The sequence below is a fragment of the Callorhinus ursinus genome, unplaced genomic scaffold, assembly GCF_003265705.2.
Source record: "Callorhinus ursinus isolate GAN/ISIS: 27379988/994484 unplaced genomic scaffold, GSC_fseal_2.0 scaffold2, whole genome shotgun sequence".
Classification (NCBI taxonomy): Eukaryota; Metazoa; Chordata; class Mammalia; order Carnivora; family Otariidae; genus Callorhinus; species Callorhinus ursinus.
In genome coordinates, this window is record NW_027397064.1 from 95,524,750 (window position 1) to 95,534,269 (window position 9,520).

Genomic DNA, 9,520 nt, shown 5'->3' on the forward strand with positions numbered 1-9,520 from the left:
ATCAGGAATATCTCTAAATGTGCCCTACAAAGCTTTATTTGGCCTTGGCAAAACACTTTACGTCTGTGAGGTGTCTATTTAGCTCGACATGTAACTGGTTGAGGTTTGATTGTCTAGAGTAAAAAGTAATGAGGGGAGAGACTCAGTTTCAGCCTAGGTATTGTTCCTTCTACTTTGCTCATTCATATTTCTCCTGAGGTGTCAGGCAATTTTGCGTTTAAATCTCACACTGACATTTACCGGCATTGTGACTTAGTCCATTTGGCCAATTATTACAAAATACCACAGAGTGAGTGGCTTATAAACAACAGAAATTTATTGCTCACAGCTCTGGAGGCTGAAGTCCAAGATCAGGGTGTAAGCTTTGTTGGGTTAGAGCTCTCTTTTTAGTTACAGACTTCTTTTTGTGTCCTCATGGGTAAAAGGAGCTAGAGAGTTTTCTGGGATCTCTTTTATAAGACCATTAATTCCATTCATGGGGGCTCCATGCTCATGACCTCCTCACCTCCTAAAGGCCCTAATTATTCATACCATCACTTCTGGGGGGTAGGATTTTGACATAGGAATTTGGTGGTAGGAGGGGGGGAAACAAACATTTAGACCACAGCAGTGACCTGGCACAAGATTAGGCATATACATAATGACCTGCCTGCCCATCCCACTTTCTGCAGAAAGTTTCCCTGCCCTTGCTCCTGCAGAATCAGAGTGCCCAGATCCACTGCTTCTCTTCTTTAACCAGGTCACAGGTGCATAGGTTTGTGGGTCATTGGGTGCCTGATCCAAGAACAGCTGATCTGTAAGTGGCCTGATGACATAAGACTTACAGGGTTCATCAGAATGAACCAGGTATCCAGTATTTTTAAATTTGCAACTAGGATGTTAAGAGACAAGGCCAGTTAGTAGTGAGGGTAATGACTGTAATTTAGGGTTGCCAAGACACATAGAGGACTGGTGAATGATTTTGAGATATTTACAAGCAGAAATGATAAAGGGTTCAGAAACTAAAAGCAGACGAAGATGGGCGGTAGCGGAGGACGGAGGACAGGCATGTAGAGAGAGAGGACTAGACAGCCTGCTTTAGAGAAGCTGAAAGTTACAGAAGACAGGGTGGCCCTTGAGCGAGTGGCGACAAATTCTGAATGAGGCCCAAGGTTTCCTGATGAGTTTTCCTATTTGAGTTTCCATTAGCCCTGGGCCTCTTCAGTATAGTTTCTCCTTTTAGTTTTTATTTTTTAACTTGAGATAATCTATTAGTTATATGTAATTTGCAACCAAAATGTTCCTATCTAAACTGGGGCTAATATCAATCTCAATAATTTGTTGCAAAGATTAAAAGGGAAATTAAAGATGGCATTCCCTAGATACTCAATAATTCTTTTTTAAGATAGTCAATTATATTTGGAAGGAATGAAGTTCAGTCAAACAGGTTATTTCCCTAAAATTAACAGAAAAAAAATTGTTTAGGGTTTGGATAACAGTAGAGTTTTCTGAAATTTCCCACTAGTCTTCTCCAGTTTCCAGCATCATTGCAGTGAGGGATAGTTCCCAGATGGGCTTTTAAAGAGTTTTGGACCTGAGTTTTGGACCACTTCTATGTAGAGATTACTGATGCCCACCCATATCTGATTCTTCTTTACTTTCTGGACACACAGAATACTGCATTTTCCAGACCCTTTCACAAGACCACATTACTAGTTCTGGCAATAGACTATGAGTAGAATTTGCCAATGCTGTTTCTGAGCTGGGGCCATGACTAGCCCTGCCAACCCATCAGCTCTGTTCATCTAGCACAGTGATTCTGAAAGGTACATATTGAGAAGATGCACTCACAAGATGGGAACTGTGAGAGTCTATAAAGCCATCTTAGAAGAAAATCACGTCTTAGAAGAGCACTGCCATGGTAAGCTGGGCAAATTGCAACAGAGTTTGTATAAGCAAGAAATATTTTTAGGGGCGCCTGGGTGGCTCAGTCCTAAGCATCTGCCCTCAGCTCAGGTCATGATTCCGGGGTCCTGGAATCGAGCCCCGCATCGGGCTCCTGCTCGGCGGGAAGCCTGCTTCTCCCTCTCCCACGCCTGCTGCTTGTGTCGCCTCTCTCACTGTCTCTCTCTCTCTCTCTGTCAAAAAAATAAAATCTTCAAAAAAAAAAAAGAAAGAAAGAAAAAGAAAAAGAAGAAATATTTTTAAAAGCTACACTACTGAGATGTTGGGGTTTATATGTTACATGGCATAGCTGTCCTGTCCTGATTATGCTAATTCTCAATGCCTAGGGGAAGAAGTCACTGCTTTTTCCTGTGCTGCAAAATCCTCATGTATATAATAGAAGTTAGACTAGATTACCTCCAATGACTCTTCTAGGGTGTACTTTCATTCTTTAATTCTTCTCTAAGGCCTGCCCTACTTATCTTGCAGATTTACTGAGAAGATGCTTTGGAAAGTAACGAGGGCCTTACTAATACATTCTTGTAAACAAAAGATGTTGCTGTCAAAGCTGACAGCTTCCAAAAGAAATCTTGCTATTTCTGAATTAAGCATTTGGAATGACATCAATTTTAATTTTTAATTTGGCTATGTGCAAGTTTTTATCTTTTTCAGTGGGAAGCTTTGAATAGACTTTTTCAACTTGTTTTGCCAGTATTTGAAAGCACGGTTTTGAGAGTGTAGACAACCATAACTGACTGAGCAAGTCTGTTAGCTCTTCTGTGGCTCTTCTTTCCTTGCTTTTCCCTATCACCCAGTTGTGAACCTTACCTCTGGTGTCCTTGGCTAGTACTCTGATTCCATAGGTCAACCCCGACCAAACCTGTTGGAAGGCAGAAGCTGTACAGCCATCTCCTATTTGATCATCCTGCCTCCAGGCCTGCCCCCGCCCCCGCCTTAGATCCACCTTCTACACAGTTTCCATGATCAAAAGGCTAGATCTAATGATGCAACTGCTTCTTCCATTGCTCTACGTCTCCTGCAGAAGAAAGTCTGAACTCCACCCCATGGCATCTAAAGTATTTGATGTGATGACAAGGGTGAGAAACGTGGCTAACATTTCCTGAGCATTACTATGTGCTAGACCCACTGCACTTAATGTTTTTATGTGTTACTTAAACCCTTAAGATAGTCTTCTGGAATAGATATAATTACGCCTCTTTTAGGGAAGAAGAAACTGCTTTCAAGATTTGTTTGCTTGGTTAGTAAGTGTTAGGGAAGAAATTTGATCAAGATCAATCATTCCCCAGAGTATGCACTCATAACATGTATTTTACACTTCCTTTTCTCTTCTAAACCAAATGACAAATAAGAATAAAACCTTCTTTTAATCTTGTAAGAGGTCCAGTGCATAGTTGAATAGAAGTGGTTTCAGCAAAAGTCTTGCAATTCATTTGAGAAAAGGTAAAGTAGTCAGCCAAGTGTCTCAGATGAGCCTGTGATTCCTTAAATCAATATTCAGGCCTAAGGCAAGTGGCAGTGGGGAGTGGTTTGTGCTTTGAAATAGTCATTTCCTCAACTTTTCATATGATTCATACCTTGATCTGTTATAGGATGACACTTTCAATGCCTCTTTTCTAGGCTAAACGCAAGCTTCCAAAAGCCACTAGGGAATAAACATTTTAAATTAGACCTGACAATGTGGCCTTCCAATCAGTTCTTCTGTTTCTTGATTATCTCCATTTTGTTTGTATTGAAATACTTGTTTTTGTAACTATTGGAAAATTTTACTTTGCTTTATTTTTTGCTTTGATTTTTTTGTGTTTAATTATAGAAAAACAAAATGAATGTACTGAATATATATTTATATATATCTCAGAAACAACAGTGGAAATCATCAGATGTGTCAATGGCAATGGTTTAGCTTCAACTGGACACCTTTTAAGATTTAAGCAGGACAGCTGTCTTTTGAAATGTGAAGGAAAAAGAAAAACTCAAGAATATCCTCGTTCCTGGAAATGTTTCATGAAAAGATGTGCCTGAAGACCAATGTGTGATTGGGATTCTCTAATATTATTAACCCTTGGGGATGGAAACCCTCCTTTCAACATATACACAATATGGTTTGAATCATGCAGTCTATCTTCATGTGTGTTTTCAGAAAGATGTTATTTCTTAGAGCAGAGGACATATGTGGTTTTCTAGGTTTTCTGCGTGGAAAAGGAAGGGATTCAAATGCTTGAACCCTCATTGTCCTAGCATCATTCTTTTTATTTATTTAATAATCTCACTCAGAGGAACTCTTTTTCATTTTTACCAACAACACTGCATCGTTGGCCTGATGCTTGATTTGCTATGGAGCCAGTGGGAAGAGGCCTCTCTGGGGGAGGCTGATGAAGAGGAATTCGGGGAGCAGGTGGATGCCTGGGAAAGCCGTTGGAAGGGAGCCTGTGAGGAAGGCTGTGGCAGCAAATAGAAGCTTAGTTTGCCTCTGGTGACAAGGTCCTCAGAGACTCTTCCTTGAGGCTGGGTTGCAGCTGGGAACATCAATCTTCCTCCTGACTAGGGGCTTATTAGCATTCTGAGTATCGCTTTCAATTAAATTTCTCGAATGCTCATTTAGTTTCTAGTTAATAAGGCAGGATTGGATGTCATGTATGATCCAGCAGGTTGTTTTTAAAGGATAAAAATAAAAGGAGCCCTGGGATATGTTAAAGAGCAGGCCCGGTTCCTCTGCCAACATGGTGCCCAAACCACTGGTCACTGTGAGCCTTGCAAATGGACACAGGCATTTTTAAAGTTACTTTTCCCTAATGGATGATTTCAAATATTCACTCTCAGGAAAACTAACACATTGTTCCCTGATGGCTGCACAAACTCAGTCAGCTTTTTTAGTCCAACTTATTCAAGGTTTGTGTAGTAAAGGACTCCTACAAGCAGGAAACAGAGGTAGTTCTAAGGTGGTGCTGCAGATTGGATCTGTCAGACCCTGAACAACTGTTTTTGAGGTGATAATACTAATAATAAAAACAATTGCAGTGAGAGTCACTATTTACTGAGTGTCTTCTATCTCTCTGTCACTGTGGTCAGCATTCACTTAATTTTCATATAATCCTATAAGGCAGGACTCCTATCCAATGTCAGATGGTAAAGCTGAGGTGCAGAGCTTAATTTGTCCATGATCAAGAACTAGTTTGTACTAATAGAGAAATGGCAACTATACAAATAAGAGTCAGGCTTTCAACCTTAATCTTCTTTCACTCTTCTCCATCCTCTTAAAGTCTGAAAACAGAGTGTGGAACAGTCTTAGTGTTGAACAATCTTTCCATAGACTTACTGGCTGACAGCACACTCAGGAGGAAGGGTGATTGAGCGGAAGGCAGGCAGAGAGGATCATGATGCTCTTATCACGTCAGAAGAGCTGTGAGGAGAAGATGCAGAAAATCATCACTTTCCCCTCAAAGCTATATGTTTATGCCCTACCTGAACTCCTAACTCAGGGCAGTGGAGGATTGCAAGCTCTAGGGCTCTGGAGTCAAAACCTAGTCTGAGCTCCAACTCTGCCTTTTTCTAGTTGTGTGAATCCAGGAGAGTGACTTTATTCTAAGCCTAGGCTGTTTTCAAAGGCATGTCTTTCCCCCATCGGGTTAGAAAACTTGACCCTTGGCCATGGGGGTGGGAACATGAAGCAGGCTTGGTCAATCACAGTGTTGTGTTCCTTCGGACAAAGATAAGGGTCCAGAGGTGGTGGTTGCTCTCCTGTGAGCCAGGCCTGTCCGGAGAAGTAGACTGTATTTGGAAGGAAAGAGTCTCAGCTTTGCCTAAATACACATGACCTTGAGCCAGCATTTGACCTTTCTCTATGAAGCAAAATCATGGAATTTGATTAGATTGAGTTCTCTACTTCCAACAAGTTCTAATAGTTTATTATTCCACTTGGAGGAAAATAAACTGAACCCATTCAATAATTTTGGGTTCTATAAAATATCATATATGGGGACAGGGGGTGTTTTGAGGAAAAACCTCAGTTAGATGGCTATGAATAGCTAAAACAAAGGTATTTATTTTAATGAGTTTTATAAAAAGATTGTGCACTGGGGCTTGATGCCTCTTTTGAAATAGTCTTTGAAAACCAACCCACTCACAAGAAACTTTGTAATCTTTAGTATATTTTTTGGCACATGACTCCATACACATAAAGGGAGGGAGGTTTCACTGGCACAGAGTTTATAAAAGGCTGAGGGGCTGTGATTATAGCACAAGGGCTTTGCAGAGAAATGTGTAAACAGGAAACAATAGTGGCATTTGAAGTAAGAGGTCCAAGAGAGAAAACAAATTCATGAAAAAAGATGTTAAAATAAATACTTGCTGAGTACATAATGCATGCAACAAAAAGCAAAACTTTTAAATATACATTTTCAATTGAAAATCAGAAGGTGGCAGTACTGCTTACTGAATAGACCCAGAGGACTGCTCCAAGGAAACCTGCAGAGACAATAAGCCATTTTGTGGGTTATGAGCAGCTGCTAGAAGTTTATCACTAAAAATGAAGTGATTCTCCATGAAACGCACCCTTAAAACATCTGAGCATCTTTGTGGCTTGAGCACACTAACCCAGTTATGGATGGTTTTCCCCTCCAGGATGCAAGAATCCAGAATGCAATGAAGCTTATCAGAACTGGGAGTGAGGCTCTGGCCAGTGTCTGACCTTTGGCCAAATTTCTTTCCATGAGAACTAAAAAGTAAAGGCTCCAAGTGGGGCTGGTCCCCAGAACTGTGGCATCCGAGCCACCTGGACATTTTTCAGAAATGCTAGTTCCGGCCCTACTGGTTGGAAGTTCTAGGTGAGGGTCAAGCAATCTGGGTGTTCCAAGCTTTCCAGGTGATTGTGGTACACACTCATCTTTGAGAAGCAGAGGTATAGGTTGTTATCCACACTTCAAAATGTGGGGCAAATCCTCCCTGTAGGAGGATTTACCAATTCTGTGGTCTTCTTTAGAGCTTAAAGCTATAAAAGCGCTTGAAGAGATGGGGTGGCTGAAGAAAAGTAACGTGAAAGAAAGCAACCCCTTAGCAATGTACCAGAACAATCAGTGAAAAATGGAGGAGGAAAATAGTTTCTCCCCACCCCCACATCATTTGAATTTCTGCCTACTTGCCAATAACACAGAAATCTTCAGGAAAATAGCTTTATTTTAGAGTAATCTTCTCTTTCACAAAGGTTTACAACTTACACAATCAGAAAGAAAGCTTTGAAAATGATTAATTGTTCTCAGATAGAATAAATGCATAATAAAATATTACGCAAGCAAACTGCTCCAACGGAAAAAGAAAGAAAGGAGACAAAAGCCGGAGGTGAAAAGTCAATCACACTTAAAAGGCATAAAGACTCTTGGGAAGAAGTAGTTTTGCCACTTTAATGGGCATCGACTAAAGTCTAGTCTAGCAAAAATTCGGTTTTATTAATTATGTGGTTTTACAGTGGATGGCAATAATGGGGCTATTATTTCATGAAATAAAATACACAATCACAAAGAGCAAGACCATAGATAAACACTAACCCCTCTCCGAGGAACTCAAGGAAAGGGGGTCCTTCAATGTGGCCACACATTTCCAAGATTCCATTTTAATTTAGTGGATCTATAAAGTTCATTTTGGCATGGCATCCAGACTTGATCAGTCCCTCAGAGATGATGTCTTTTTTGCTTTTTATTTATTTTTATTTGTCAATTTGTTCTAAGTAATCTCTGTGCCCAATGTGGGGCTCAATCTCATGACCCCAAGATCAAAAGTTGCGTCTTCTACTGACTGAGCCTGCCAGGTGTCCCTATTTTCTTTCCTTTCTTGCTTTTTTTAAAATTTAAAGATGGTCTCTTTTTAACCAAACCCACAAGAGATCCCTGTCAATATTACTTACCATGCCCATTTTTTTTTTTCAATTTGCTACAAGCAGCAGAAGTAAAGAGCCAGCCAGAGAGTCCGTTAGCTGCTGCACAGTCTTCATGGTGAATCTAAATGGAAAGTCAAATTAAAATTAGAAATGTGCTTGACGAACATGATATTAGATCACAAGAAAAGAGAGGGGGATTTTAATATCCTAATGCATCCATCTCGGCTGTGGGGATAGACTTGTCAAACAAACCTACTATTTAGGTTCATAAGTTGTGGCATTATCATCCATGGACAGTATGTATTCTGCCTCTCTGACTGATTTGACCATATTCTGTCCTAAACTGCCCCCCCCATCCAGTTGACATTTTATTTTTTGAGGTATGTTAATACAATTTATTAGGATTTAGTTAAGTGCCATCACATTTCAAAGAACGCCTTGGTCCTGAGAAGTATTTTTGTCACTGATTAACAGGTCTGTAGTGCTATTCTTCCTCAATTACAGCTGTCATGGTTGAGTGTCCCTCAGTGCCAGAACTTTGGAATGCCAGAGGGCTTAGTTCTAGACCTTCTGAATTTGCATTCCAATTGGGAAAACAGACCATGTAACTGGCAGCTATTGTTCAGTAGCGTGGGACATGCAGTGAGAAGGGAAGTGGTGGGCAATGGTCCATAAGAGGGACCGTTGACCTTATTACTGAGGTCAAGGAAGGCTTCTTTGAAGAAGTGGTCTTTAAGCTGAGTCTGAGGCTAAGGAAATGGGAGAGAGGGAGAATTCTAGGCAGTGGCAGATGGCAGTGCAGAATCCTAAGAGGAAGGCAGAACACAACAAATTTGATGGATCAGGTGAATTAATATGGCTCCAGAACAGAGTAGAGGGAATGAGGGAGAGTGAAATGGGGGAAGATTGTGTTAGAGATGTAAGCTGGGGCCAGATCAAGAAGGCTTTCGTTAATGTTGCTAACGAATGTGTTATTTATGTAAATGTGATGGTGAACCAGTTAATGACTTTTCAGCTGAAGAGTGACTCAATATAATTTATATTTTAGAAGGCTCATTCTGGCTATAGGATATACTATGGATTGAAAGGGGGCAATGCTTGAGGGAAGAATACCTTAATTTTTCTTGTTTTGTTTGTTTTTCTGTATAGTTCTATAGGGTAGCTAATAATGACAGCTAAGAGTTTGCTCTTAGTCTATGACAAGCATTTTACACAAATTCCATTTAATCTTTGTAGTAATGCTATAAGGTAGGTTGTATTAATATATTAATTATACAGGTAAGAAAAATTTTTGTTAAGAAGTTTAAATAATTTGTTCAGGTTTGACAATCAGTAAGTGTTACAGTCAGGATATGGACTCAGGATGTGTTCTTACCCACTGTACCACTGTCTCCATGCTAGAGGAGAATATGGTGTAAACTAGGTAGAGGCAGAAGGAAAAGCAGAGACCACACACTTGTGGCAATAGAAAGGGCAGGTCTTGGTGATTGCTTAAAGATAGATTGTGGGGTAGAGTAAGGGAGATGGTATGAAGTCTTAAATTCGGCTCAGAGTCACTAAAATTTTGCTCCCAACTTCAGTTGGACACTCTATGTTTTTGGACAGCTTTTTCACTTGTTTTCTGGACCCAACTTTTTCTTCACAGCAGACATCTCCAGTGTTCGCCATTCTTCTGCAGACACTGGTATTCTGTCTCTCCTCCTCATCAGT